Source organism: Miniopterus schreibersii (assembly GCF_964146895.1).
Source record: "Miniopterus schreibersii genome assembly, chromosome: 5".
Classification (NCBI taxonomy): Eukaryota; Metazoa; Chordata; class Mammalia; order Chiroptera; family Miniopteridae; genus Miniopterus; species Miniopterus schreibersii.
Genome location: NC_138106.1, coordinates 3,907,696 through 3,931,863, shown reverse-complemented (window position 1 = coordinate 3,931,863; position 24,168 = coordinate 3,907,696). Strand labels below are relative to the sequence as shown.

General features: G+C 56.2%; 1 protein-coding gene across 3 annotated transcripts in view; it reads left to right on the top strand.

Annotated features, from left to right (window-relative positions):
- Positions 1-24,168, top strand: part of AGPAT3 (1-acylglycerol-3-phosphate O-acyltransferase 3) — a 65,020-nt gene that overhangs the window by 17,854 nt on the left and 22,998 nt on the right. Inside the window, exon 1 of one of the 3 annotated variants that reach the window (XM_081139073.1) lies at positions 8,055-8,639. The exons of the other annotated variants lie outside the window; for them this stretch is intronic. The gene's annotated coding sequence lies outside the window, so the exon portion shown is untranslated. Of the gene's footprint in view, positions 1-8,054; positions 8,640-24,168 lie in introns of those variants that run through there. 3 annotated transcript variants of the gene reach the window in all.

The window sequence follows — 24,168 nt, the reverse complement described above, 5'->3', positions numbered from 1 at the left end:
TTGCTGGTTTTCGCAGTGTGAGGAACTGCGAGCCTCAGAGTCTCTCGCGACACCCGGTGGGAGGTGGCGTGGGAAGCCCTGCACGGAACCAGCACAAGCGCCCGGAGTTTTGGGGGATGGCGGAGCTGCAGATCAGCTCGAAGAACCGTGACCCTCAGGAGGACGAACGCTTCCCGGGCACCGTCAGGCTCAAGTCCACTCCCCGCCCAAGTCCTCTGAGGTCCCGGGGACTAGCAGCACTGTGCCGCGGCCCAGGCCGTGGTTATCCCTCCCCCACGTGGACACGAGGTGCTGAGGACGCCCCACAAGAGTAAGAAGCTGGCTTCTGGCTTCAGAGTCTCTGATCAGGCAGATGCCGCGAGTCCTGGGCCCGGGCCTCAGAAAGCTGGCAAGTTCCCTTCCTCGCTGACCCACGGTGAGGACGTGGTGGCCGCAGTGGATGGAGTGAAGTCCACGGTCTAGTTCTAGGTGAAGGAGGTGCTGTGTCTGGCAGTGGCTGGTGGCCACGTGAAGACGGCAGGTGACGAGCTCGTGGGCGGCGTTCACTTAGCTCTCAATTCCTGGTGCCCCGGCTCGGGAGGCACTGGCAGAATGTCGAGAGCGCCCTTGGCGAGCGCCAGCGCCTGCTCTGAGGCACGGCTTAATAACCGCACTGCTACCATTAAAAAAAGAGCAATAAACCCATTGCACGTTAGCATAAGTAACATTTTTTTATAGAGAAAATTACATTTTACAAAACTGAAGAAGATGTAGCGGAGCGTGGCATTGTTTTATACATATATATTTAAATGTGTTTTTATTGATTTCAGAGAGAGGGAGGGAGAGGGAGAGAGAGAGAAACATCAATGATGAGAGAGTCGTGGATCGGCTGCCTCCTGCACACCCCCTGCTGGGGATCGAGCCTGCACCCCGGGCATGTGGCCTGACCGGGAATCACGACCTTTGGGTTTGGGGGTCAACTTTCATCCACTGAGCAACACCAGCTGGGCTCTATTTTTGCAGTGTAGTTAATCTCCTCATGTCTGACCTGGTGGGAGGCAGCGGAGCTGATCTGCTTCCGCACTGGCTGAGGCATCCAAAGAAACTTCTGCTCACCCCGCGCATCCTTGGGACGCCGAGGGCCCTCAGGCCCCAGACGGGTCCTCCCATCACGCCCGAGAACCACCGATTTAGACCAGTCTCCTCTGTGTTCATTCTCACATTTTTAATTTCGTGTTACACTTGCCTTAGAAAAGGCATTGGGAAGTTTTCCTTCATTGTCTACATTCTGGAAAAAGTTAAGTAGAGTTAAGATGATCTGTTCTTACGGGATTGGCAGCCTTCTCTTGTGCAGTCGTCTGGGTTTGGTCTCTTTCATTAGATACGACAGACGTCTCTTTTAATTCTGTAAAAACAGGTCTGCTCAGACTCTCTGTCTTTCCTGCGTTCATTTTTTTGGTAAATATCTTTTCTCCTTGGAAAGTGCCCATTTCATCTCGGTTTTCAGATTTATTCGCGTAGAGATGTGCATTTTCGTGGTTTAAAGAAATGCTTCCTTTCTATGTGATTCCCTCTTTTCTTATTTTATGCATTTTATTCTCTCTTTTCTATCTTTACCTGAGGATATATTTTCCGTTGCTCATCAGAGAGACTGGAAGGGAAGAGAGAGAGGGAGGGAAACATCGATGTGAGACACATGGATGGGTTGCCTCCTGCACACGCTCCAACCACTGAGCCAAACCTGCCAGGGCTCCTGTTTCTCAATTAGCTTTCTTATTGCTATAGGTAACTGTTTTATTTATTTTTGTTAACAAAACCGTCTTTTAAAGATTTACTTATTGATTAGAATGCTTTTTTCTGACTCGTTATGTTTTGCTTTTACCTTTATTAATTCCTTCAGTTCCTTTGAAATTTTCTTCTAACTTTTTGTGTTGGAGGCTTAACGCTCTCACCTCGCTTTCGTGTCTAAGACGTAAAGTGCTCAATGCGGTAAATTCTCCTGAGCACGGCTGTGGGTTTCAGCGCGTTTCCTGGAAACGCTGCAGGTGTGCGTCCTGCGGCCCCTGGAGAGGAACACCTGAGAGAGCGGCTCCGTGTCAGGGAGGGAAGGCTTCCTTCCGTCTTCTGATTTTGTTACGAATTTCCAGAAGAGAGTGTTCGTCTTGTAACTACTGTTTGGATTTGTTGAAAACTTTTTTTTAAAAAATATATTGACTTCAGAGAGAGGAAGGGAGAGGAAGGGAGAGAGAGAGAAACATCAGTGATGAGAGTCATTGATCGAGCCCGCACCCCGGGCCTGTGCCCCGACCGGGAATCGAACCCGGATCGCCTGGATCCCAGGTCGATGCTCAGCCGCTGAGCCCCGCCCGGCCGGGCGAAAACGTCCTTGTTGCTTAGTGTACGGACACTGTTTGTGGGTGTCCGTGAGCGACTGCGAGGCGGGTGGTTCCTTGTCTTCAAGTGCAGGTTGCCCGTGTGTCGGGCCCACTGCACCCCCCGTGCGCGGCGTTACAAAGGCGAGTTAAAAAGGGGGGCCTCTGATCATCTCAGTATGGGCAGGGCCCCGAGTTCAGTTCTTCTGCGTGGGGGGGTCTTGGTTGTCTTTAGCTCGAAACAATCCACATACCACAGAAGCATATCTTGGGGTGCTCGTTCTGAGCCCCCGTAGCAGCCAGCTCTTTCCTGCCACTTCCCAGGGTCGTCCGTATTCCAGAAACCGGGTGTACCTTGACCTTTGGCTTGAATGTGATAGAAAGCAGGCACCTTCTCTGTTTCTTTGCGCTTCCCTCTTGCTGCACTTGGCACCCATCCTGATTCTACAACTGTTGACCTGCATTTCTGTTTCTCAGTGTGGGGGCTGGTCAGGTCCTAGCTTTCTGTCTCCCTGAAGATAAAAAGGGAGAAGCCCACAGCCACTGCCTCAGGCAGGACTCCTCCCTAATTGCTCCCTGGCCTTGAGTGGCGCCCATCCCACCGGAGCAGCGGGGCACTTTCCCCTGGATCCTGCAGTGGTTGCCCCACGCCACCCACGCTAGATTGTAAGTTGGGGTGAAAGGGAAACTGGTGAGTCCCCGCCTCCCTACAGATCCTGCCGCCCCCACTGGGAGGGGCCCAGGGCAGGATAAGAGCCGGGCCACCTCCAGTGAGGGAGCCACCCTGCAGGTCTGGCCCTGGAAGCTCACAGGTAAGGGCAGGGCTGCTCTCCAGCAGAACCTCAGGCCTCCCGGGGCGGGATGAGGCACGAACTAGAGGGAGAGAGAGCGAGAGTTTAGGGCCGCGCATCTCAGACCCCACCCACAGTCTCTGTCCGAGCCTGCTCTCCGTGGGTCTGAGGTCCCCTAAGCTCTGGCCACAGAAGAGTGGACGGGGTAGGTTATTTATCCCGGAGCCCTCCGTCTCTGCTTGCCTGGAACAGCTTCTGTCCCCTTTAACGTGGAGTCCCCGTGGCTGGCATCTGTCCTTCCCCATCCTGAGCTAAACTATCAACATAAGCGTCCAAACTTGTAGTGAAATTTTTGTAAGTTTATTTGAGCCAAACTGATGACATGTGCGGGGAGCAAGATCTCAGATGCCCCAGAGAAGAACATTTTGCAGCTGCTTTCATACATTTGGGATCGGGAGAGATTACGTGAAGGCGGGGGAGAGCAGGGCAGGGCCTGGATCACAGGACAGCGGGCTGGAGTGTGCTCCCTCGAGGCTGGCACCCCCGTCCAGCGGTGTTACATCGGTCTTTCAGAGGCGCGCTAACCTAGCTGCAGAAGGACAGGCAGGGCCGGCTTCCGCCTCTCACTAAAGAAGGTACAGGCCTGGGCTCCGCTGCCCACTGTGAGCTGCCCAGCTAGGAATTTATGGTCAGGCCACCTGTGAGAATACTTCATACAAAACCCCCTTTTCACCCACAAAACAAAGGCAAGGACTGGGTGAGTAAGATGTCGTGTTTGTGTCTGTCTTGCAGCCACCTCCAGGGCCCCAGCCGCGAGAGTACCACCTGCCAGGCTGTTCCGACAGAGTGATTTCTGAGTCCGTAGTATATCCCCGGTCAGGGAGGTCAAAAGCTTTCGTCTGCCACAAATGTCACATGACTAATTGAAATGACAGAGCCAACGGCCCAGTGTCAGTGCCACCGCCCAGGGTGGCCACTGAGCCCTTGAGAGCGGAGAGGCCAAATAGAGAGGCGCTGAGAGCGAAACACGTGGGAACTGATGGACTAGGAAGACCAGGTGACAGGTGACGGAGGACATCTCCTTAGGTCCTTCTTAATGTCGATTGCACGTTGACATGATGGTATTTTCGCTGTGCTGGGATTACCACCAGGTTAACACGTACGTGGTGGGAGGAAGCAGTTGGGGAGGTGAGCATGTACTCAGGTCTGTGTGGCAAAATTGGAGGTTTGACTTCATTTGGGTGCCTGAGGGTGGGCTCTGGTGTTGAGCTTTGAAAACAGGCCCATGCACAGGGACCACACACACACGACAGTGAACTTGACCCAGCAAGTTCCTAAGGGTGGTGGGTTGTGTGCTACAAGATCAGCACCCAGACTTTGAAGAGAGAGTTCTCTGGGTCTCGGTGCTGGGTTAGTTTCTGTCGATTGGGGGAGTGTGGTGCAGGGTGAGACCCAAGGCCCTGCCCGGCAGTCCTGCGTAATGCTGGAGTGGACAGGCAGGTGGCCAGGCCAGGGGTCCAGAGGGCTGGGCACAGGCCCCACCTCGGGCACAAGTGGCAGGAGGTGGAAAGATTTCCTGGTGGATTAAGTTGAATGCCCGGCTCCCACCAGAAGGACCCACTGGTAAGTGAGAGGGTCCTGATCTATGGCAGAGTTGGCGCTCTTGCTGAGAGAACTGGGAACGGGGCAAAGACTTACCCTCGTAATGACTCAACATTTGACTAGACATCCCTCCATCTGTTCACTTCACAGTTAGATATTTGGGTACTATTATCGCCAGGACCTGTAGTGGAAGGGGGTGCAGAGAACCATAAAACGTGGGTCTGCCCTCGTCGGGCAAGGAGCACGTGTGACGGTGCCTGGCACAGGTCAGTGGGCTGCTCCCATGAGAGCGCACCGACGCTGGGCACTGTGCAGCCAGGGCATCGGAAAAGCTGGTGCAGGGAGGGATCTTGGCACCTGTGTCCGGTGGTCACGAGCAGCAGAGCCGTCCACTGGTGGCGGCCACTCTGTCCTGGCTTCTTAGAGTGCAGAGAGCACCTGCAGCTGCCCAGAACGCAGGAAGGGGTCCTTCCAAACACCCCCTAATTATTCCATTCTGACAATTGTCCCTTCCCTCACGTGACTTGATGGCCGGCTCCTTGTATTTACAAACATTCTCGGAGAACTGAACCTGGTGTAAATGGGACGACCACTTCTGCTTCCAGTTTTGTACCATTTCCAGCCTCTGTATTATTTAGTTCAGTGATGCAGCTGCAGGAACAGTGCGTGTGCAGCGAGTGTGGGGCCAGGCACAGTGATTGTGAACTCGGAGCTGAGGGAGCCAGAGTGTGAACTGCTGGAGGCTGTGGAGGTGTGCCAGCAGCCCTGGGGGAGGGGGCAAGGGGGAGGCGTGTAGGTGAAAGCAGTGAGGCTTATGCAGAGCAGGCCTGCATTCTGCTTCCAGCGCCGCCACCAGCCTGTGGGCTGTTCTTCCCTTTCCAGAGAAATGGGAGGTGCCAATGGTCACTCCCACTGGGGAATGAGGACCTGGATAGGTGATGGGCCCCACTTAGTCTGTACCTCAGAGTCCTGAGCCAGGGCTGCAGGCTCGGGAAGGGCCTGAGAGGCGCTCTCGGGAGACAGGGTGCCCAGCAGGACCCCTCACAGGACCTGTCCTGCAGCCAGGACCTGGGGGAGCTGGTAGTCTCCTTGTCTCGGCGGTCCCAGCGTTGTCTCTGCCTGTCTCCTGCAGGAGAGGGGCCAGAAACCAGCGCAGCTGGTCAGACTGGGAAACTCCCCCACGTGGTGTCCACCACTGGAGGCCTGAGGGGCTTTTCTGTTCTCACTCTTTTTGAAGATCCTAAAAATAGTGCATCCCCATTTTCCAAGAGAAAATCCATTAGGCTTTCTTAACTGGAGGCTCCTGAACGCAGATCCTCAGCTCTTAGAGCACAGGGGACTCAGTCAGTCCCAGGTGGCCCAGCAGCCCCAGGAACGCCCTCCGGTTGTTGGGGCATCTGATGTGCCCACGAGGGACTCAGCATCACCTGGTTGGCAGGTGCTCCATGAAAACAAAGGTTAGCACAGAATTACCTTTCAGGGTCTGTGGGCATAAATTGAGGTTTGTACTGACTCTGTAATTAAAGATGTAGCGGGAATTGTATGTCATATCCATGAGTCAAGGGAAGACTGCTTCTCTTTCATATTTATTTTCTTGCTAGATCTGTTTTATTCCTTTGGAGGATACTTGTCTAAGTAAAACAATTTTAACTTATATTACCTTTTTAAACTTTTGTTTGAAATCTAAAGAAATTTTTATCAGAAAACCAGACGCAGGCTAACTCCCAGGTGTTCAGGCTGACATGGCAAAGAGCCAGGTTGGAAACCAGGTGTCTGAAAAGTCTCTTGTGCATTCAGTCCTTTCGGTAAATTGCCACTTTGTAAATCTGCATGGTGGACACTGTCCCTTTCAGAGATTTTCCACACACTGACTGAGGGGAGGCAGGTGGGGAGACCCTGTTCTTTGGGTCAGACTTCAAGGCCCCTGGTTTCACACTGCTGTCCCTGAAAGCCAGGGGTAGCTCATGCTGGCGCATCCAGCTGGGAGCCGAGTGGGAGGTTGGAAAGATCTGGGCTGTGCCCAACCCCAGTGGCCGGTTAGACGACATGGGCTCAGCTTTCACTTCTTTGAGGCTGGAGGAGAGCAGGCCGAGCAGGTTGGGAGCCCGCCCCGAGGTGGAGGTGGAGGTGGAGGTGGAGGTGCAGAGAGAAGACAAGACAGGGCAGGGCCAGGAGCTGGACAGGACCCGGGAGAGCAGGGTGGTGGCCGGCCCTCCAGGTAACGTCACTGTGGAGCCTGCCAAGGTGTGGTTTGGGTTGTTGGCCGTAGTTTATGTTTCTCTTTTCCTGTTTCTGCCTTTTTCTGTAAGGTTAAAAAAATAGGTCGCCTCCTCTCAGGAAAAGGTCAGAGAGTCATTTAGCAAGGCACAGGTTGGTAACGTAACAGCGTCACCGTGTGCAGCACTGCGAGTTCCAGCCACTGTTAGGGCGTCCTGCCTGAAATTCTAGAGCTGTGTCCCTCCCCAGGGCACTGGGGCCGACTGGGCCCACGTCAGGCCTGCCCTGTCCTGCCAGGGGCTGCTTGCCTGTTTGCGGTTCACGCTGCTCTGTGCCCCAGGGCGCTGCGCCAGCCGGGCACGGCCTGTTCTCGAAATGCAGCAGGAGCGCAGAATAGCCCCCTGGCTGACTGGGGAGACCGAGGCCCTCTGCAGGTGGAGGGGGGTGGCTCGGGCACCAGTGGTGTAGGCCCGGGCTTGGCACCCGCAAGGCGATGGTTGCCCCTCATGGGCCTCCACGCGCATGCGCGTCGCCGGGCCTGCTCTGTGGAGGGAAACATGGCTGCGCTGAGCATACCGATATGAAAATGCAAACAGGCGCAAAGGGAAACAGTATCAGGCAGCACATGCGGGGAGCTAGGGCCCCGCACCCAGCCCTGACCGGGATGGAGCCCGCAACCTGGGTATGGTGGGTCCTGACGGGACCACACCGCAACCTTTTGGTGTCCCGGTTGATGCTACAGCCAACTGAGCCACGCAGGGAGGGCCCACCGAGTGGTTCTTGCAGGTGCTTTCGCCTGTGTGCACCTCTCCTCCTCGCTGTCATCTGCCGCTGGACGGTGACTCCTTCTGAAGGCTGCCGCCCAGTCCTGCTGTGCCGTTGTGGAAAAGCCAGCATGCCCACACTGTCTGAGCCTCCCGAGGGCAGAGAACCCGCTCGCAGGTCCTCGGGAAGCTTGGCAGGCTGACCCCTGTGTCTCAGAGCCAGCAGCCTTCTCTCAGGCCATCCGGACAGGTGAGCCCCGGCCCCCACGTGGCAGCCTCACCCCGGGACACCTGCTGCTGGGCACACCTGTGCATGTCCATCCCAGTGTCCCGTGTAAATGCCACAGAATAACTGTGAGCCACGCAGATCGCGTCTGGCACAGGGCTCCCGGCTGCGCTTCAAAGCGCTGGAGACTCGGCCGCCCGCCTTCCTGGGCTCACACCTTGGGCTGTTTACTTGTGTTTGGTTCGCATGGTAACCCGCGTTTAGTGCGCGTCCCGGTGTGGATTGGAAGGACATCGTATCAGCTGGTCCCTGCCAGCGCCGCCGCGTCTCACTTACCCAGACGGAGGCAAAGCAAAGAGCCCTTCCACACGGGAGCTTTCTTTTTTGTTTCCTTCTTTGCGTGTGTGCTTTACGCTGCGGAAGGGCAGGGTGCGCTGCAAAACCACCTGCCTCAGGTGCGGGAAGCTGCCTCCTGCGGGCGCCACCGTCTTGAGTCAGAGGAGGTGCCCCAGCCCAACGGGACAGGGCCCTCGCCGAGCTCCCGGAGCAGGACTGGACGATGCTCCGCTAGGACTCGCTCGGGCTGGGACCGTCTCTCCTGCTCCTTCCTGGGACCAGAGGATAAGGCTGAGGGGACTCAGCCTTTCCAGAGGCCGCTGCGGGAAGCCCCAGGAGCTCGGCCCAAGCGGTCAGTGGCATGAGGGGGACACTGTCAACAGCAGGGAGCCCAGTGAGGCCCGGGGGGGGGGGGGGTTAAGTGAGTGCATTTGGCAACTTTTCTTCTTATTGATGGTCCTGTGAGGCGTTGCTGGCATCCCGAGGGCTCTTTCGATTCTAATGCTGAGCTCCGTCTGGATAAACAGGCTGGCGAGGTGGTGTGTTCCCAGTGGGCGGGCATCTCATTAACCTAGTAAATGCTGCAGGGCTGTGGGAGGGGGAGCCCGGGCGACGCGGTCAGCAGGGCAAGTGCGCGAGGGTTAGGGGCACACGCAGAGGAGTAACGTCCGCAGCTTCTATCTTTCTGGAAGCTCGGCCTTGTCACTGCTTGTCTGTGGTTTAGGCAGGACCCTTTTTCCTGAGGCCTGGGATGCCAGGAATTGACACAGTGTCTTTGGGGAAATTGTGGGAAAGAGGGTGGTGATTAACTGTGAGTCAACAAGAGTCAGGTGTGGGGAAGTGGGGACAAACTCCAGGACGCCCAGGTCCCTGGGGACTGCTGGAGACAGAATAAGCCCCAAGTCAGTCCAGGGGCGTCTGGGCTGAACCAGCTGTACAGTGGGCAGTGAAATACTCTGAGTCCAGCAGCAGCCAAACCTGGTTCTAATCCTGGGTCAGCCAGTTGTTGGTGACCCACGCTGAATTATCTGGAGTTGATGGTGGTACCAAGAGAGCAGGGCTGTTGTGGCCATTAAGTGAATAGTTCATGTTTAGTACCTGTCACTCAGCACGACCTTGGCGTGGCCTCCCTGACATCTCACCTGCATGTCTGGCGTGGTCGCCCCGACCTCTTGCTTGTCTGGGCATGGTCCCCCCCAATCTGTCACCGGTGTGTCTCGGCGTGGCTTGTGTGGCCTTTCTTAGTTCCCATGTTGACTGTGCCCTTCAGACCTCAGCATTGACAAGCCCTCAAGGTTAACTCAGAGGCCCACAGCACCCGGTTTTGGGATGTTTCCAGGTGGGGTCCACCCTGGAGGGTCAGGACGTGGAGGTGAGGCTGGCAGAAAGGGGATCATAGTTTCGGGGGGGCGGGGCTAGGGTAAGGCAGGGGAACTGTGAGAGCTCTGACCTGCTCACACCTGGACTGAAGATGAACAGAGAGAACAGGTCAGGGAAGGCAGGTGGCCAACCGAAGGAACAGGAGGGCGCAGGACCGGGGCACTCAGGCCCAGCAGCAGGTGTGGACAGGGCTGGCCTGTGTCCATACCTGCCCCTCCCCTGCAGGCACATAGATGGGATTGTATGTTCTGGAAGCTAGAGAGACACAGAGCTTGCTGTGCAGCTCCTGCGGGCACCACCATGGAACCTGCAGGCCCTGGTGGCCCCTGTAGGCCTGGGGGATGCCCACAGGGCAAAGCTCCTTCTCTCCCCAGCTCAGGCACCTCCTCCTGCCCGCCCTGTCGGGTCTCAGGTTTCGTGTCCCTCCCCTGCTGGCTGCTCCTTGTTTCAGGGCAGGGCTTGCGGCACTAGACAGATACTGTGGAGCCAGCACCTGGTCCCCCGCAGGCCCTGAGAGCTGACAAGTGGGGTCCTCCACTGGGCGAGGGCGCATCAGTGGGATAACAAAGGGCTTCTTTTCCAAACTACATAACCCTGCCACCGCATGTGTCTCATTCCTGTGTCCTTGTGTCTGACAGCCACGGTAATTACACTAGTCAAGCAGGAAGATTAATTACACCTGGGTCTTCTCAGTTGCGTAAGAGGGTGAATGTGGGAATTTCGGGAGAAACTTACTGAGTTAAAGAAAAGTTTTACGTTTTTAGAACAAACCTTTGATGTTGCTGCTCCGAGGAAGCCACCGGGAGGCTGTTAGCACACTCCTGCGGCTCTCTTTCCTGTTTAGTGTAAATCAGCAATTTTAGGTCCCAGGGAGTAATCTAGAGATACTGTGTTCCTGTGGCATTTTCTTGTCATACGTTCCGATTGGCTGTGTTCTCTTTAACCTTAAATCAGAGACTGAGAATGAAGCCGAGTGGTCCCCCAGGGGCAGGAGTGACGTCTCACACATGGTCTCGGGGGACGGTGGGACCCTCTCGGCCATTGGTCCTGGGCACGGCCAGCCAGACACGTGCACTCGGGACCCCACGGGGAGTTTCCCATCAGCAGATACACTACCGGAAGAAGATCTGGGCAAAATTCATATGCCACGCTTTATTTCAAAATAAATAAAACCGAGATTCTAAACATTCTAGGTTTGCTGTGTTTCACACAATGTAAAGAACAGAGTAAAAAGTGAGAACTGTCTCAACGTTCCTCACCATTAATGAACCAAAAACTGGCTTGAGGTTTAGTTTCAGTTCTGCTGCAGCCCAGAGAGAATCTTAGGTATTTTTTCCGCCTCTGCCAGTCGCCCCCTCCGCAGGCACGGTTCAGGAACCAGGATGATGTCATCACAAGAGTTCACATCTTTGGCATTTGCCCAGATGCTTTCCCTGCGCCCATCCCGTAAACATCATCAGTGCCCCTGGACGTGGGTAGAGGGATTAGTCCCACTTTATAGTGAGCTGAGGCTCAGCTTGAAAGCGTGGGGGGTGCTAGGATTGGGGTCCAGTCTGTGCCCAGGACTGCGCTGTGCACCCTCTCTCCAGGGAGATCCCAGAGGCCTCCCACAATGTCACCGGGAGGGAAGAGACTCCTCTGTGATGCACTGAGGTCCATGGTCCAAAGCAAGAGCGAGAGCCAGGGCCACCTTGGCCAGAGAGCCCCCTGCCTCGGGCCCGCTGTGTGTTCTGTGTGGAGAACTGGTGACGCCGGAGCCCGGCGCGGCCCAGGTGTAGCCTGACTCTTCCTCCACCCTCCACCCCTGACACTGGGGCGCTCCGTGCACAGGCCCTTGTCACTGCTCCCCTCGGGCCCAGAGCCCAGTGGAGAACAGAAAAGAGAAGCCAGCACCCTAGCAGGTGCCACTAGGCTGGGTGCTGATGCCAGGCCTGGAGGAGACCCCGGGGATGCCATCTGGAGGCGGAGGACTCAGGGGTCTGTGGCATCTGGGGTGTGCAGCAAGCAATCCCTCAGGCTGTGCCCTCACTTGCCCACCGCGGGGCCAGTGTGGCTCCCACCCTGCAAACCTGGCAGGAGGCTGGGGACAAGGACAGGATGTGGCCAGCATCTCAAAAGCCTGCAGTGCCAAAGGTGGCTGCTGGGGGCTCTGGCAGTGGCAGCTGGGGGGCGGGCCATGACCTGATTTCTATTCTAGAAAAGTCTCTCTGGCTGCATCATGGAGGAGGTGGTGGGCACCTGGACGTACTGGGGGTACCGGCAAACAGAAAGCCTTTGCGGAGGGGGTCAGGGCCACCCTGGGTCCCAGGAAAGCCTCACAGATAACCTTTCTCAGTGAGAACTGACCTCAGGGCAAAGGTCGGGCCCAGGTGCTGCCACTCAAGTCAAGGGCACCTGCCTGCCGCCCTTTGTGGAGACCTGAGAGAGACCCCTGCGCTCAGCGATGGGCTTCACAACTCTAGGGCCAGCGTCTCCGAGTCTCAGATGCACAGAGGGGTCCCCAGGAGCTGCGTCCACTGACTTGGGGTGGTGGTTGTGCAGACGTAGATCACCAAGCAGCTCTGAGAGAGGAGGCCTCTTTTCATTATTTATTGGAAAGGCAGAGGTCCGGATGCCTGGCAGGGAGTGCGGCCTGTTCTCAGGCTCTCAGATGGTGAGGGGAGTCTCATGTCCCGGGGAGCATGCACCGAGCGCTCTTCGGAGCTGTCCTCCCGGTCAGCAGTTCCCCTGGCTGCTTCGAGGATTAAGGAGTTGGAAAGCCTTAGCCAGCAAGATGCTGCTCAGGGCAGAGCCCCTTCCCGCTGGACTAAGTGGAGGAGCCTTCCCTTCTGACGGCTCCTCAGGCCGCAGCCAGAGTTAAATCACAGACTTCTAAGGGGACCTTATCATCTGCCTGGAGGCCCCAGGGCCAGTGGCCCAGGTCACCTGCAGACCCCGTGTGGGCCCAGGGGTCCCTCTCACTAGCTCACCCCGTGTGTGCTGTAGGGTGGTTGTGCTCTCAGGGTCTCTGTTGGCTTCTGAGTCCGAGATCCAGGGTCAGGTGCTGGGGCAGTGCCCACTGACCTGCATCCTGCCCGACCTCTGAGATGCCACCTGTTCACAGAAGCTCCCGCTGAAAGCCGCTTATTGGATTAGTGGGTGCCCGGCAGCCCCGCCGTGGGCCGAGGGGAGGCTGAGCCCTGTGTGCTGCTTAAGGGTCCTGTTTCCACTTGAGTTGGCCTTCGAGACCTGCAGGGTGCTGCTGGGTCGGGACGCAGCACCCCAGAAGTGCGTGTCCCTATCGTTCTGCTGAGCAGCCAAGGCCCAGCCACTGTGGGTCGTGTGGGCCTGGTCCTAATCCCTCTCCTATCCTCTGGCCGAAGGTGACACCCGCTCACACCGCCGTCTCCCCTCACCAGCTCTCAGAAGCACTTGGGACGGGGCTGTGAAGATGCTGGCCAGCTACTCGACCTGCCTGTTCTCGGGGGTTTGCGCTGCCCTGGTGGCTGTGGCTTTGGCCTATTACTTGTACTGGTGAGCGTGGCTGGCGCCGGGGATCTGGGCTGTCCTAGGGGAGGGGCTTCCAATGCTGTGGTTGGTCCCCGTTTGTCCCCACAGGTCCAGAAACTCTCTCCACCCCCCGGGATGGAGACTTCGTGGCAGGTAGGGAGGCCAGTTACTTCCGGAGCACAGTGCGTGTGGTCCCCACCTGGAGAGGGCCCCTGGGGGATTATCCTGCCCTTCAGTGAATGCTCTTTTGTGAGGAACATTCCTGAGGAAGGTTCACAGGCTTTGGGGTCCTGGTGCATGCAGCACGCCCGCGGTGCTGGGTGAGCGTCAGAGGGAAACCCCTGCCCCGAGCACTGCCCATTGCTCTCACCTCTGCCCAGGGCGGCGTACCTGGGGGTTGTCGACTGACAGAGGGTCTGTCCATTGAACAGGAAATGGGTAGCTTCCATCAAAGGGGTGCTACCCTGTTGTACCCACGGGTGAAAAGGTGGTTAATGGGGAGTCACTGGTGACGTTCTGCAGCAGGTGTGCCCAGAGCACACACCAGCGCTCGCTGTGAACGTGTGCCGGAATCCGCAGGGTGTAGTGGCCGCACTGGCCTGGGGGTCTGGAGGCTCAGTTCCACAGCCCCTCACAAGGCTGTGATGGTAAACAGGGCATGTGTGCTCTGGGCCCCCAGTTTCTGTCTGTAAAATGGGATGTCAGCCCTGTCTCTGCGCGTGATGACCTTTGTACCTGGACAGACACTGATGGCACCGCAAGGCTGGCACACACCTCATGGTGGCCGTTGTTGGGGTCGCCTTGGAGAGGCCCCCAGCTCCAGGCCTGGGGTCACTTGATTGGCTAGAGCTGGTTATGGGGTAGTTTGCTGTGAGAGGCAGCTGCTTTCTGGAGGTTCTGGCTTGTTTTGGTTTCCTCCTGTGCACTTGGTCAGGGTGGGAATTCTACCCTCTGATCTGGAGGCTTTCTCTCCTGTCCGTCCGAGTGATGCTTCTTCCGCTTCTGGTGACACGGAGGGTGCTGCGGGCGGCAAGGCCAGCAGACGGGGCAGGGGCAGGGCTCCCCACTGGCTCCAGGCCCCTGGGGCCCCCACATTGCCCCCCAGGCCTTGGCTGCCCTTTCCTGCCTGGGAGCCCCCTTCCTCCAGAACTCTGTAGTCATTGTCTTCTTATGTGCGTGGTGGCCCTGGTCAGAGTCAGCTGGACCCAAAAAGGGGTGGGTCTGTATCACCACCCAGCCGACCGTCCACCTCGCCAGGGGAGGTGCATACTGGTTTTCTAGTCTGTCCTCGGACGTTTCCTCTTCTAGCTTTTGTCCTGGCCACTAAATAATCCTTGATCCACAAACGGGAAGAGACCTGTTCACAGAACATTCTCTGAGCTAGCTGTGATCTGACCCCAAGGAGTAAGGCAGCCTCTGCCATACCCCCCATGACCTCATTCCCAGTGCTCAGAACTGGGGGGAAATGTTGAAGTCTTGGTTCTCTGGGGCTGCAGAACTGTCCCCTCCCCAGTTAGGGCTAGACTTAGGTGATACCTTTCCAACTGCCTTGCTCGCTGAGGACAGGTGTCCAGGCTGGCACTTGTCAGAGTCGGTGTGGCCTGTGGCAGGGAGGGCTCTCCACCCCATACCCTACCCCTGCCTGTGACTGGCACTGACTCGCAGCTCAGCCGTTGCACAAGCTCAGCTCAGCTCTACATTCGGGGCACCAGGAGTTCCATTCTGTTGAAGCTGCTGCTACAATTTGGTAAACTTGTGAGCACTTCACCCAAAGGCTCCTGGGCTCCACTGGGGTGTTTGACCCCACTAATGGGGACAATGCGGAGTCCTTGGGAGGGCCGCTTCCCTGGAGGGTTCCTGGGTGACTACAGCTGTGCCCCGGCCACCTGCTGACAGCACAGCACCCAGCAGCCTGTCCCGTCTGCATCTGCGCAGCAAGGAGTCTCGGCCAGGCTCCTCCTCGGGCCTCCTGTGAACCCATCACAGCAGGGCCTGGAGGAGGGGAGAGGCTCTCTGAGGGGAAGCCTGACCGAGCTACCAGGTCACGGGAGGTGCCACATGGAGCCTCTGACCAGCCAGTGAGGCGTGTGGGGTTCAGCTCCTCCTCTGGAGGCCTCTGTAGCTGTCACCTCTGGGCACAGTGGCCAGGGACAGAGCCCTGCTTTCCTCAGTGAGCCTTGCTTTAGATCTGGCATAAGATCCCAGGACCCCATGTGACATGAGAAGAAATACTGGTTCAAACCCCAGCCACACATCCTGCATCCCTAGCAGGTCAATTTTCTTCTTCAGCAGCGTCGCCAGCTGCTGCTTCCAGGTGCGGCCCTTGACAGGATTCATGAAATGCACACTAAGCTGTGATAGCAAGTTGTTGAGCAACAGGAGGGTTCTGTAAGTTGTTGAGCAACAGGAGGTTAGCGTTATCACCCACCCACAAGCTGCCTGGCATGACCCCAGAACCTACCGTGGTGGCCCTGTCCCGCTGCCGAGGGGCGAGGCTCAGAGGACACCCCGAGTGGGAACACATTACTGTTACCTTGGCTCAGTCAGTAGCCCGTTGCTGGTGCCTGTGTCACAGTTTAGAGAGGCTGGTGTAATGGGGGTGCAGCAGTTATGCGGGGCAGGGGAGAGCCCAGCTTACAGAGAATAGTCATTCCTGGGGCACTTTCCGAGGGCCAGACAGAGGGCAGGGCGCGTCAGGCAAGGTGGTCGCAAGCCGGCCTCCTCCGTGGCAACTTTCCAACAGCAGAGCCAAGCGTAACAGAGAGAGGGTGGGGTTTCTACACCAATTAGAAGGAATTAAAAATGGAAAGCGATTAAAATTTTTAATGTTGCGAAATACTCCTAAATCGGTGGCATTTTTTAGATGGAAGCTGCCATGTGTTTTTGGAAGATTGATTGGGTGGTAGGACTTGTGTGCAGGTCTCCCAAGCATCGGAAGACTCTGGAAGTGCCTGCGTTGACCATTTAGTTGGATACACTTTAAAAAATATATATGTATCTTCATTGATTTCAGAGAGAGGAAGGAGAGGGGGAGAGAGAGAGAGAAACATCAGTGATGAGACAGGCGTCATTGCTCGGCTGCCTCCTGCACGCCCCAGCCAGGGGTCGAGCCCGCATCCCGGGCCTGTGCCCTGAGCAGGAAGCGAACCTCGATCTCCTGGATCTTAGGTTGATGCTCAACCGCTGAGCCACGCCGGCCAGGCTAGTTGAATACACTTCTAAGCAAGTTCCCAGTTTTTCATTTAATCTAAGAAATCCCTAAACTCTGCAACAGACAATCCACCTCTTAGTGGCAGAGCCACCTCTTGGCAGGGTTCTGGTCCTTTAACCGCCCCCTCTCCTGCCTCCTGCGTCCCCCGCACCCCGCAGGCAAGCCTTGAAAGCTTTCCCAAGAGCAGTGTCACTTCTGCGAACTTGACGTTGCTTCTCATTGCTTGGTGGCAGAATGCTTGCCCAACAGAAGGAGCCGTTTTATCAGAAGATAAAGCTGTAGAGCGATAGCAGTTGGCCTCAACGGCTGTCCTGCCTGACCAGCCAGCCAGGGCTGGGGACCTGGGCGGACACGGGGAGCTTCAAGTGCTGGTGCCGGGCTGTTCTCATCTCTACCTGCTGTACATCACTCTTCCAAGTGATTTTTAACTTCAAGGACACCGTTTTGTTCTTAATGACATTTTTACAAATATATAAGTAATAATTATTCCATGCCAAAAAAACTTAAATGAAAACCAGAAAAGTATAAAACGAAGTCCATATTGTTTCATTGTGAGAGGTTTCCTCCAGGAGGTTTGGTTCGGTCTTTCCCGGGTGTGTGTGTGTGTCACACCGTGTGCACCCTTGTCAGCCAGCAGCGTGGCGTAAGCAGTGTTCACGTCACCGAGTCCTGAGGGACAGACGCACCTAGTGGCGGGGTGGCTGGGTTCACCAGGTTTGGCCCCGGCCTCTCCTGTTTTTCCGTGTCACCCGTAACTGACCGCCTGTCCTTAAGCTTTCATCTTCCCACGTGTCTCCTAATCGCCGCAGGACTGATTCCTTAGCGCTCGCCCCGGGGCTGGAGGACGTGGCCTTCAGAGGGCGGCTGGAGCACGCTGTGCCCAGTTGCCGTGCGGAAGAGGTGGCTCCCAGGGCTGTCACCTTGCTTGACTTTTCTCAGCTGATGGCAAAAGGGGGTTTGCCTGTTTCTGTAGATCTAGGTCTTAGGGAAGTGAGTTACTTACGTGATTTGAGGACTCTTGAGACGTCTGCTCTTGTGAAGGCATACACTAGCTGAGCTCCCAGTACCACCTGGAAACTTCCAGAATCCATGGGCTCACGCAGTCTCTGCCAATCCAGCTTGACTTGGAGGGCCCTGTGTGTGGGTTGGGTTTTGGGGACAGATGTTGAGGCTCAGGCTGGTGGCTTGGCCCTCGGTAAGCAGATTCTGTGTTGGGCGGCACCAGGGCTGTCACGAAGGTCATGGACACGTGTCTCCAGGGTGACCGTGGCCGGTTCCTTCACAGGAGTAGGAAGGAACACCGCGGGGAGGGGTGCCGGGTGCCCTCGGTAAAGCCAGCGCTGCTGTGCGCGGTCACTGTGGAGGCCACGAGGGCACCGCCTTGTGAGCTTGTTGGTATTTCATGGATGTCTGTGGGCTGAATCTGTTCACTGTTCCCTCCCTGCCGTTTCTCAAAGTGCCAGGCACCTCCCAGGTGATGGGGAGGCTGTGAAAGTTGTCTCAGAAGGGCTGGGTCACGCTTGGCAGTTCTTCCCCCCTTCCCTGGGGTGTCTGTCGGCCCCAGGCCACACTCTCTAAGTATTGGGTTCAGACCAAGAGTGCCCTGTGCTCACTCTCCAGGGAGGGGATGGGAAATGGAATTAATCTGCAGCACTGCTCTCCTCGGCTCAGAGTGAGGAGAGAGAAGTCCAGCAAGGAGGGTCGGGGCCATCGCCCTCCTGGGGCCATCCCACGGCCGTCAGCCCTCGTGTGGCTCATGCAGTTTAAAGTCCTCTGGGCGGCCTCCTGTGACTGAGCCGCCCAGCCCCCCACAGCCTGGACTTTTCATCGATACCTGGGAGCCCCTGCCTGGCACAGGTTGGGTGCAGCTTGCAGAGGAGCCGTTTGGAGAATAAACCTGGGCAGAGCTGTGGTCCCGCTGGTTAGAAGCTGGTGGAGCAGCAGGAACAGCTCATTCCCCACAGTTAATAAAGGACGTAAGGAAACAGTCCTGTTTAAGACGGAGCCTGGGAGGCAGCAGGAGCGAAGGTTTGCGTGTCTCCAGCACGTTGTGGAACTGCTTTCCCGCCGACATTGACCTTCCCTGGAGATGAAGCTCCCTGTGAACGGGCCCGGCAGGGGCTGGCCGGGCTGCTCGGAGAAGGGCCCAGCAGACTGTGAACCTTGGCGTTTCTGCCTTCCCAGATGGTCAGCCTTCGCCCCTCACCCCGTCCTTCCGCGCCTGGGCGCCAGGTCCGCAACTAAGCTTGCAGCACGGCGGTGCCCCAGGCCTAACATTTCACCCACTTGGCCCGGTGCTGTGCCCAGATGCCCCAGAGCCTGGCTCAGAAATGTCAGGCACGCTCCCCAGCCCATGGGTGTTTTCACGCTGCGTGGGCCTGGGCTGTCCCCTCTGCCTGCCCTGCAGGGTCACTGGGGTGGGCGAGGGGCCGAACAGCAGACAGCCTGTTGCTGCGGGTTTTCTGTGACTTTTAGGGAGGGAAGTCGTGGGCACAGCTGCCCGTGGGAAGGCGGCTGTCTCCAGAGCCAGGTTTCTTGAAAGGGTCACAGAGAGAGATATCCTTTCAGGGGCCAGGGCGCCTCTCCGATTCCTCTCCTCCGACATTGTGAGGTAGCCACGGGGACACGGCCACGGTGCCAGAGCAGCCTGGTTGGGGCAAACTGGAGAGCAAAGGGGGGCTGGTGAAAATGTCTGGGGCCTTGGGGGAAGCAGCAGAAGGAAGAGAGCAAGGCCCTGAGAAAGGGAGGAATTCATGTCTGTTTACAAATCATGTCTTACCTTAACAGCAGGATGTAAGGGGGCTGCCCCCACATTCCAGACTCCACTAGTTTCCTAGTTTTCCTGGAGAAAGTGACCTCAGATGGGGGAGCTGCAGTCATGGGACCCAGCGAGAAGGGGAGCAGAGATCACTCCTGGCCTCGGTGCCTGCTCCCCCGACCCGGGCCGGCGTCACCTCCCGGGCGCCAGAGGAGGACAGGGAGGGCCCCCAGCTGCCTCCGTCTCATCAGTCCTTGCTGCCACAGTTCAGAGTAGATGTTATAGGTTGTGTTGTGTGTCCTTGAAGCCACAACCCCAATGACGGAATGGGGACATCAGCACAGCACGGGGCAGGGCCAGCCCGGGGCTGGGTCCCGGGGCCTGGGTAAGGTGGTGCTGTGACCTTGAACTGCCGGTGCCTGGCACCTGCCCCCGGCCCTTCCCCACCTTCTAATCTGAGGAGAATGTCAGCAGGTAGGAAGTGAGGGAGAGGGCAGGGTCTTGCTCCCGGGCCTGGGGTCACGCACGTGTCCGGTGACTGGGCAGATGGCACCACCCCAAACAGGTGGGTGCATTACGGTCACTGATGACAGTCTTTACTTCACTCTCTATTTAGTGTTTTATTTCCTGGATCTGTTTAATGTGTTTGGATACTGTCCTTTACTTTAAAACATTAGTGTATCTGAGATGTTCTGAGTTTATATTCAGACAGGAAGCTCAAATGAGAGACAGAGTGCTGAGTGACAGGCGACCCTCCTTCCATGACTTGGGATAAGATGGGCCTTTTCCAAACCACACCTGGGTCAGGGGCTGCAGGGGGCCCCTGAAGTGACACGTGGGGGCTCTTTCGCAGGTCTGAGCAGAGGCCAAGGGTGGGTGTTGGACACCTAGTTAGTTTATTCCGTTTTGAATCCCTAACTTTTAGAAAATCTATCTAATTAAGTGTGTGGATCCTAATGTCTCTTTAATAACAAATGTGACATTTTTTAATCTTTGTCAGCGGCTTGGTTCATCCTTTAAGGCATGTGTTCTCATTATAAAAAACACCCTTAAGCACCTAAATGTTCTAATGTTTTGCAGAAGCTTTCCCAGGACTGTCTGGGGTGGGGATGGGCTGGGGCCATGGAGGAAAAGCCTGCAGGAGGGTAGAACCCCATTTGCAACGCTGGGACTTCACACTCGTTCTCCCAGCCATGCAGCCTCCCTGGTTTCCACTGTTTCAGCCAAATCCTCTTGGCAGCACCCTGAATCTGCCCCAGGAGCCTGAGGGCTCAGTCCTGCTCTGCAGGGGCCCATCTTGCCCCCCGTTTCTTGTTAGCTGGTTGTCCTGTGATCTCAGGTCTCTGATGGTGCCAAGGATATTCATGAACTTGAAGTTTGTCTGGCTTTACTCTTGTTGTAAGGGTGGGTGTGACAGGCTCTTTGCATTCCCAAGAGGAAACCAGGGCTCCCCTGTAACTTATTAAGTTGTGAGATATATTGTACATGCAGAAAACTATGCCAGCCACCAATTGATTGATAACCATAGAGCAAACCCCCATCTGCTTCTAGGAGAGTAAAATGTCATTATTATAGTGTACAGTTCACGGTCAGAAATTAGGTGTAAATCAACTTAGCCGTGACTGTTTTGTGTGTATGTGCATTTGTGTGTGTGCGTGTGCGAGCATGTGTGCATGTGTGCATGCGTGTGTGTGTGCATGGTGTGTGTGTGTGCGTGCGTGTGTATGCATGGTATGTGCATGATGTGTGTTCCGGAACTCGCCCCCGCAGCCTGCCCTGTAGGACAGCATTGCTGTGCTGTGGCACACTAGCCTCCTGGCGCGAACAGTGCCCGTGGTGTCCTGCAGGCCCAGAGCCTTGTCACAGACCTATTGTGCAGTCATCAGGACCCCGGGGCCTTCACATCTCTCCCAGCCCTCTTCTCCCCCTCCCACTGCAAACATCGCCACTACTCAAGCCAGTAAAACCATCAGAACATCCTCAAAAAGATAAAAGATTCTGGAACTCAGAGAGTTGGGGTAGGTAGGGTGCGAGTGGTCCCTGGACGTGCTTCACCAGCTGCCTTCTCACCTGGTGGCACTGTGGCTTCTGTGTCCCCAGGGTTCTGCCCCACACCCCCACTGTCCACGGATTGAAGCAGGCCTTACACCCTACTGCCAGGGTTCTGCAGTTTTTCTTTGTTTCTTTAAGATTTTTAGTTGATTTTTAGAGAGAGAGGAAGGGAGAGGGAGAGAGGGAGAAACATTGATGTGAGAGCAAGACATTGATTGGCTGCCTCCTGCGCGCCCCCTCCTGGAATCAGGCCTAAAACCTGGGCATGCGCGCTGACCGGAAAGCCAACCCAACAGCCTTTAGGTGCCCGGGATGTCGCCTGACTGAGCTACACCGGTCAGGGTGGTTCCACAGCTTGCACAGTGGAAACAGAGCCGGGAACAAACTCCTATGGAAATGACAGCACTTTGCAGTGTCACAGTGCTATCAGTCGCCCGTGGCTCCAGTTTCTCCTCAGACAGCAGCTATTGGGCGCCTTGCCTCCTTCTGGAGATGGCCTGGGGTCCCGGGGACACTTTGATCCATGGGGCTCCTCCAGCAGCTGCGGTCAGGGTGCTGCTGGCCGCGCATGGCTCCCAGGCACCCAGACTTGTGTGTCTGCCCTCTGTGTACCCGGAATGTGCCCCACATGGCTGCAGGGAGAAGTCGGCAGTTTCCCGCTTACTGGGGCCAGTCCCCCCCTCCTGGCCTCGCCTGGCCCCTGCCCAGGGGACGGGCCTGCTGCGCCTCACAGGGCCCTGAGGTTCTTAGATGAGCAGGTTGGACAGAGTGCTCCAGGGGCTCTCCCGTAACATTGTTCTTTCAGGAAATGTTTGTTCATCGAGGGGGCCCCTAATGACGTGTGAGTGGCACGAGGTTAAGGAGTCCTGCTGCCGTTTGTGGGGAATGTACGTACAGTGAATATGTGTGACCCATTTGGAAAGCACTGCTGTGTGCTAGAGCTGAGGGGTGACCATCAGCGATGACAGCGTACCTGGGAGGCGGGGCTGCAAGCAACAGAGACGGTGGCTCAAAGACCTCGGCTCTTGGCCTCTCTGCCTCCTGAGTGGCAGCTGCTGGCATGGTCTCCGCTCTTAGAGAAGCAGACGCCTTCCTGATGTCCCACTGCCTGGAACTGGGCCACATGTCTCTCCCCGAGCCAGCCTCTTGAAGAGGGGCTAGTGTTCTCATTATGGCTGAGATCGGGGTCTGGGGCTTCCCTCCTGGGCTCCCAGGATGTTTGCTTCTGCACTCGCAGGACTCTCCACAGGAGTGGGAGGACCCAGTAATGGTCTTAAGTTAACTTTGTACTCTATGTATTGTAATAGTGTCTAAATACAACAGAAACACAAATTTGCCCAAGTTGAAATAGTGAACGCGAATACGTATGTGGGGGGCGGAGAGTGTTGTTTCTTAGCCTGCAGCCCACGCGGATTCTGAGCCTCTAACCAGACTGCAGGGCCGTACCTGCTGCAGGTGCCCAGGGGCGCCACAGGGCCTCTCAGCTCGCTGATTATAGGCCAAGGCCACACTTGCGGCCATCGAGGCTTCCTGGCATGTTGCGATCGTTCGTAAGGCTATTCCTTGGCACTTTTTCATGGTTTTCTTGGCTTTTCTTTCCTGTTCGGTTTTCCATATGAACTATAGGGTCTGTATGTCTAGTTCTGGGGGTAAAGGGTGGGAGACTGTTGGTCTTTTAATTAGGGTTCAATTACATTTATAAACTAACTTACAAGATACGGTTTGTGTATCATTTATGTATCACTGTCTAACAAGCCACCTCAGTATGTAGCAGTTTAAAGCATCCGTTGTGTTGTTGGCTCAGCAGGGTGGTTCTTCTGCTGGTCTCACTCACAGTCCTTCTCCTGGCCGCAGTCGGCTGGCAGTCCCCCTGGGGCTGTGCGTCCATTCTGCTCCGTGTGGCCCATTGTCAGGCAGGCTGGCCCGAGCTTCCTCACTCGGTGGCCGAGGGGTGTTGGGGAGCTGCCGGGCCTCTGAAGGGCCAAGCTCTGGAGTCTGGGGAAGTTGCTCCCACTGCAGCTTCCCCAGGGGTCAGCCCTGAAGCCAGCCCAGGGCTCAGGGGCTGGAGTGACTCCACGCCCTTCCTAGGGCAGTTAGTGAGACCAGGGAGGGCAGTTAGTACCTGTTGCATAGTATTTTTCCATTTGCTAAGTTCTGCTTTTGTACCTTTCAGGATGTTCTAAGGTTTCTTGGCTTTGTCTAGTTCTTCTGAAGATTGGGGTTAGGTATTTTGACTTTTTTATTGCAAATGTACACACTGTCTCCTCTCTGTTTTTGTGTGTTCATGTGGTATGCCCACTGGGCCTCACTCCGTGGCTGCCTGGACACGACAGGGGCACGTGTCAGCATCTTGGTCGCTAAGCGCTCACGCTTTGAGCTTGCATTACAGTTGCCTTAGAGGAAATCCCTAGTCCTGACATCCAGTTTTCCCCCTTCCTGCCTGCTGGAGAGGGACATAGAAGCCACGTAGGCAGCCATACACTGAAGATGGGGGAGTCCTGGCAGCCTGGGCCCCACGTGACCACATGTGGCAGAGCTCCCAGGCTGCCGGGGGGAGCTCCCGTCTTAAATGTGTGGCTTCCGAGATGGCTCTGTTGTCCCAAATGACCATCTCAGCCCAGTGACCTGGAACTGTCCAGCCCAAAAGAAATAAGCTGTATTGCCTTTGTCCCTTCCAATTACTTGTTAGAACTAGTTATTGAACATTATTAGGAATTTGGTTTCTGCATATTGTGTTTTTAAATTGATTTATTGGTTTTAGAGAGAGAGGAAGGAGGGGAGAGAGAGACGTTGATTTGTTGTTCCACTTACTTACTTACTGATGCATCCCTGGTTGATTCTTGTCTGTGCCCTGACCGGGGATCGAACCCACAACCTTGGCGTATGGGGATGACGCTCTAAGCAACTGAGCTCCGCGGCCAGGGCTGCACAGCGTATTTTACTCCTCTCACTGTCAGTCACTGTCACTGCTTATTGTTTGTAGTCGCATTT